This window comes from Rousettus aegyptiacus, unplaced genomic scaffold (assembly GCF_014176215.1).
Source record: "Rousettus aegyptiacus isolate mRouAeg1 unplaced genomic scaffold, mRouAeg1.p scaffold_m13_p_4, whole genome shotgun sequence".
In the NCBI taxonomy this organism is placed as follows: domain Eukaryota; kingdom Metazoa; phylum Chordata; class Mammalia; order Chiroptera; family Pteropodidae; genus Rousettus; species Rousettus aegyptiacus.
The window spans coordinates 107339470-107345469 of NW_023416307.1; the positions used below are offsets into that span (position 1 = coordinate 107339470).

Consider the following 6000-nt stretch of genomic DNA (forward strand, 5'->3'; position numbering starts at 1 on the left):
TATCTCCAACAGCTTATTCAGGTTTCCAGTGTCTTCAGAATTTAAAAGCTATCATTCAAAATGACCCTAAAGGGACTTCTTGGATAAGCTACAGGGAGCTGAGGATGCAAGAAAACTTAGTGAACTAAATTTCAGAAAGTAATAAGACCTTTCTAAGAGAGAAGATAACAGTTATTTCACCTCTGATAGAACAGTGGGAAGAAGCATGATCTGCAAAATATGGATTAGGATAAACCAGACAAACTTTTAACAAACTTAATGGCTGCATGTGAGCTGGCATGAGAGGTTGGAATCCTAAGAAGACTCAATCACAAGAAAATTCTGCACCCATTCATCAACCCTTTCCAGCAGGCTTTCACCGAGTGCCTGAGGGTGTTATGCTGAAGACTAAGAGTTGTTCAAGAGAACTGAGAGAAATTCTTTCAAAGGATCCAAGATTTTCAACAAATTGCACTTCAGTGGTCCTCCAAAGACTGAGGGTGAGGCAGGAAGGCTGAGAGAGAAATTCCCAAAGGAATTCACTACTGGAAAGCAAAGAGAATTTTCCAAAGATTCAAAAAAAGAGAGAAATCCCAGAAGTATTACTGAAATCAAGTCCTTCTGATGGGAAAATCTTTCAGGTAATCTGAATCTAGCAAAAGCTGCATCAAAGATAAATATAGATTAGATTGACTCATTATTATCATTTTTCTAGAAGAAAATAATATTTGCTTAACTCTCTCATGGTCTTTTACACATACTATGTGGACACAATAAAGAATTTGAGACTTCCAAAGAAGCAAGAACATGTGATCTGCTGTCAAATAAGAAATAATCAATATAGAAAGACCCAGAGATGACTCAAAGGTAAGTAGAATAAGATAAGGAATTTTTTTTTAAATGATAAAAATTGGTTAGACATCTAGAAGAACTGGTGAATGATGTGTGTAAACATATGAAGAATTTCATCAGAAACTATAAAAAAGAGCTAAGTTGAAATGCTAAAAATAAAACAAAAGTCATCAATGAAAGATTTATTTGGTGGCCTTAACAATAGACTGAACATGATTGATAAAAGGATCAATGAGCTTCAAGATTGGCCAAAAGAAATTATCCAAAATAAAATTCTAAGAGAAAAATAATGCAAAACACATAACAAAGCATCAGTAACCTGTGAATCACTATTAAAGGTCGTTCACCATATATATAATTGGCATCCCAGAAAAGAAAGAGAGAGAATATGACAGAAGAAATATATGAAGATTGATGAACAATGTTAACCCATAGACCTAGTCAGGAGGATAAATCAAAAGAAAACCATTTTAGGTACCCTGCTAAAAAACAAAGATAAAGAAAATTTTTAAATGAAAGCAGAGAGAGAAAAAGAAATATTACATATTGGGGAGCAACGATAAGAATTACAGGTGACTTCTCAGAAACAATACAGGTAGAAGACAATAAAATTCTCTTTAGAGTACTGAAAGATCAAATAGTCAAGCTAGACTTCTGTGTTTAGTGAAAATAGTTTTCAAAATGAAGGCAAAATAAAGACATTTTTCAGACATATAAAAGTAGATATAATTTATTTTTGTCATACTTTCACTATAAGAATGCTAAAAGAAATTCTTCAGGCTGAAAGGAAATAAAAGCATATAAAAGCCTACATTTTCAGGAAGGAATGAAGGGCACCAGAAAGGATAAGTATGTAGGTAAATGTAAAGACCTTTTGTTATCTATTTATTTATTTACAATAATACATTTTTAAAACAATTTTAATTGTTTAAAAGAATGAAAACGACTATATTCTGTGGGGTTTATAGATATGTAGAAGTAAAATATGACAGCGAGATACAAAGGATGGAGATGGGAAATGGAAGTATACTGTCGTAAGGTAGTACTATATTATGAAGTAGTACAATATTATTTAAAAGTTGATAGCACTAAGTTAAAAATTAACATTGCATTATCTAGAGATATGACTGAAAAAAATCCTTAAAGATATAAAGTAAAAAAATTTTTAAAGAGATAAAATTCTAAAACATATCCATTTATCCAAAGAAGATGCAAAAGAGAAATACACATAAAAACACATACACCCACACATATGTCAAATAGAAAACAAATACCAAGATAGTAGGCTTAACCCCTACTATATCAATAATTGCATAAAATGTAAACAAATCATATTCTTTAATTAAAAGTAAGAATGAATTTTAAAATAATGTTCAGAAGAACCACCACTTTAAATATAACATAAATGGATTGAAAACACAAGGGTGGTAAAAGATATATTATACCAATACTTAGCGTAAGAAAGTTATAGGGACTACATTAATATCAGGTAAAGCAGAGATCAAGAAAAAGTATATTACCAGACATAAAGGCAGCAAATGATCTATTTAAAAAAGGTCAACTCATCAAAGAGACATAAACATCCTAAAGTTTTATACATCCAATTTCAAGCTTTAAAATATACAAAGCAAAATCTGACAGAACTAAAGAAAGAAATAGACAATTCCTCTTTCATGATAATAGAATATATATAAAGAATATTTGAACCAGTCTATCAAACACCTTTACCTAATAAACATTTATAAAACACTATACTCAACAACTGCAGAATATACATGTTTTTTCAAATGCACACAGCACTTAGTCATATGCTGGATCATAAAACAAATCTCGATATATTAAACAGAAGGAAAATTCTCTGACCACAACAATATTGTTAGAAATTATTAAGAGTAAGATGTCTAGAAAACATTCACATTTAGAGATTAAGCAGGATGCTTATAAATAATCCAAAGATCAAAGAGGAAATTAGAAGGGAATTCAAACCATATTTTGAAGTGAAGTAAAATGAAAAGACTACGAATCAAAATTTGTGGGATGAAGCAAAAGTAGTGCTTATAGTGGACTATATAGTTTTAAATGCCTGTATTAGTGAACAAGAAAGTTTTAAGATCAATTATATGTTTCCTGCTTAAGAAGCTAGTAAAAAAGCACAATTTAAAGCCAAATATCAGTACAAGAAAGGATCAACTAATCCAATTCCATCATCTTTCAGATGAAGAAACTAACACACAAGTTATTAAGTAATTCACTTGAGGTCACACAACTAATTAGAAATGGAACCAAAACTTTAAAAACTCATTACCAGGACAGGGTTTGAGAGAGCTTACCAACCTCAGAGAGCTTTGAGGTTGTAAACACATGGAGATGTGGCAATTTCTGAGTTTGTAACACAAATGAATCTCACCTTGGAAGCCTTAAATAAAAACCCTCTGGATATGTTTAATGATAATCAATTTGTGGACATCTTAAAGAAGATCTATGATACAATTCATGATATCAGATGTTCAGCCATAATGATCCAGACCCCAGAGGAAGTGGAGGATGTTTCTGACGTGGATAAGGATCACGAGGTCTATAGTCATGCCAGCGTTCACATAGAAACAAAAACTGACCTGGCTAAGATGACTCAATAGCCTGAGGCAGAAAAGAAAAGGATTGCTGAGTGAGTTGCTGATTTCAAGAAAGAAAAGAGTGTGCTGGATGCTGAGATTGAAATATGGGATGATACAAACAATGATATTATTTTTCTGGCCAAGAAGATGTCTACGGTCATGCTGAAGATGACAGACATCGCAAGGGGCAAAGGACCACTAAAGCATACAACTGATGTGATCTATGCTAAAATTATATCAGAATCAGAATTAAGGATAGAAGTCCATGCTTGTCAAATTGCCAACCAGTGTCCAGTTCCATCATGCAAAGAGGACTGTCGGCCTACCTAAAACAGATTAAATTCTACTCTCACCAACTGAAAACCTCAGTCAAGTTTAGCTGACATCCAGGGCCTGAGGGGAGAGCTCATCATGTCAGCTTTGAACAGTGTCACCGCCCTAATACAAGCAGCCAAAAATTTAATTAATGCTGTAGTGCAGTAAAAATATTTTACATTGCCGCAACTGAGGTCATCCAAATTCAGTCTTGCTGGGCCCTGGCAATCAGTCATGATATGGAGAATGAAGGCTCTTGCAAAAAGAAACAAACAAACAAACAAAAAAACCCCTCAAGTAAAAGAGAGAAGCCAGAAGAAACTTGTGCAACTGTCAGATGAGGCTCTGAAAACTAAAAAACATACCCAATGGAGATCGTGAGTAAAGTTAGAGGAAGACATGTCTACTGAACCACTATACTCTATACTGTAAAGTCCTAGCTAACCACTTGATTAGTACTGTAAGTTCACAAACATTTGTAGTTTAACCCACAAGTAATACAAAACATTGGAGTGAACCAATGTAAGCAACATATATTTGGGATCATGTCTTTGTCATTTCTGTATGCCAGCACCTAATAAGTAATCAATATATGCTTATTGAATGAAACAGATCTTCAGGTGTCATTCAGCCTTTCCCATTCATTACCAAATGAACATAGACTCAGGTGAATCTTGTTCATCTGTAATAGCTCGAATACATTCACCCTCTTAATTCTTAATTAAAACATTGACATTAAAAAAAATCCATATTCTTCAGATGATCTGACTTCACACCTCACTTTTCTGTTCTCCTAGCTTTACTTTCTATAACATTTTGAATTTTTCTTCTAAAACATTTTGTTTCTTCTTTAACAGGTAACAGAACCCATCCAACTACTTTTCAGAGATGAGCAAATTTGACATTCTTGTAGCAGTGGGGTTGTGACTAAGCTCACAGGTTCATTTCTGCTGAGGAGCTGTCCCCCTACTAAATCCTAAAATGGAAGTCTTACTACAGGCCTTAGACCAGAATCCATATAGAAAAAGCTTCATTTCCTCTATATCACCTGATTTCACTCGTGGTGAGGCTACTGGTGACCTAGAATGGGAAGCATGAAACTTTACTTCTGTTTTAGGCTCAAAATCCAGCAGTGTCCTAAGCTATATATGAAAAATCTGTGGGCCTAGCACTCACTCACTCTTCTAGGGCAGCCCCCTGATTTTCACCTGAACAATTTCCCTGATCTACTTAGAGTCCATAATATTCGTGTTGTATTGGTTTTAAATTATCTCTAGCAAGTTACTCAATCTGACCTATTTGAACATTCCATTTCATTCACACTTGCCCCAACCACTGTGATTAGATCAGAAATAAGCATATAACCCAATTTAAGCTACTAAGACACAATTCATCTTTTTTTTTTTTTGTCTAGGACTTATGTTTTGTTGAAAGATGGAGGCATAGTTCCTCTTTTTGCTAAACTTAGAAATTTAAAAATGTAAGCTTTCCACTTCTATGAGCTATATATGGGAAGATTTTACTTGCAAGTGACACTAACAGGAAAGATGAACCAAGAGGAAAGGAGAGAAAGACACCATCACTTGATAACACTAATAACACTCTGAATCATGCACAAATATTTCCTTTTATCTTCAACTGATTTTTTATACTGGAGTTTTAAAAATCACATTCGACTAAGAGTCCCAACTGACAAGGAGCCCCAAAAGGATAATTGATGTCTTAGAGGCACGTAAATTTTTAAACAGTACTCAAACCCTAGAAGAGGCATTGAACCAGCTGTACCTTAAGTACCCTGCCCACACTCCAGTGGAGTGGGCCTGCGTAAGGCCCTGGATATAAAGGCAGCCAATGAGCAGTACGAATTGGATTTTTGCTCATGGATTTGAATTGGAGGACTTAACGCATTTCCCATTTGCCCCAAGAATACTCACTGGCTGTGCTTGTAGCTGCAGTGCTTACCCTAAGATAATTTACAGATTACAATCCTAAACTTATCCTCAAAGTTTGCCACAAAATATGTTGATTTATTATTATTTTCGCATTGCTCTAGTATATCGATAGTCTTTGGAAACGAATGATATCATTCTATTTATACCATTATGCTTTTAGCAGTGGTATTTCCATTAACAAAATATAGTAATTCTTGATCACTAAAAATGTTAAAACCTAGAAAACATAGTATTCCTATATGTGATGTTAAATTAACACTGGCAGTGAGCTGCACTTTTTTTTTTCC

General features: G+C 34.0%; 1 pseudogene; it reads left to right on the forward strand.

Moving 5' to 3' along the window:
- Positions 1 to 4171, forward strand: part of LOC118601736 — a 52871-nt pseudogene extending 48700 nt beyond the window's left edge.
- The last annotated feature ends 1829 nt before the right edge of the window (positions 4172 to 6000 follow it).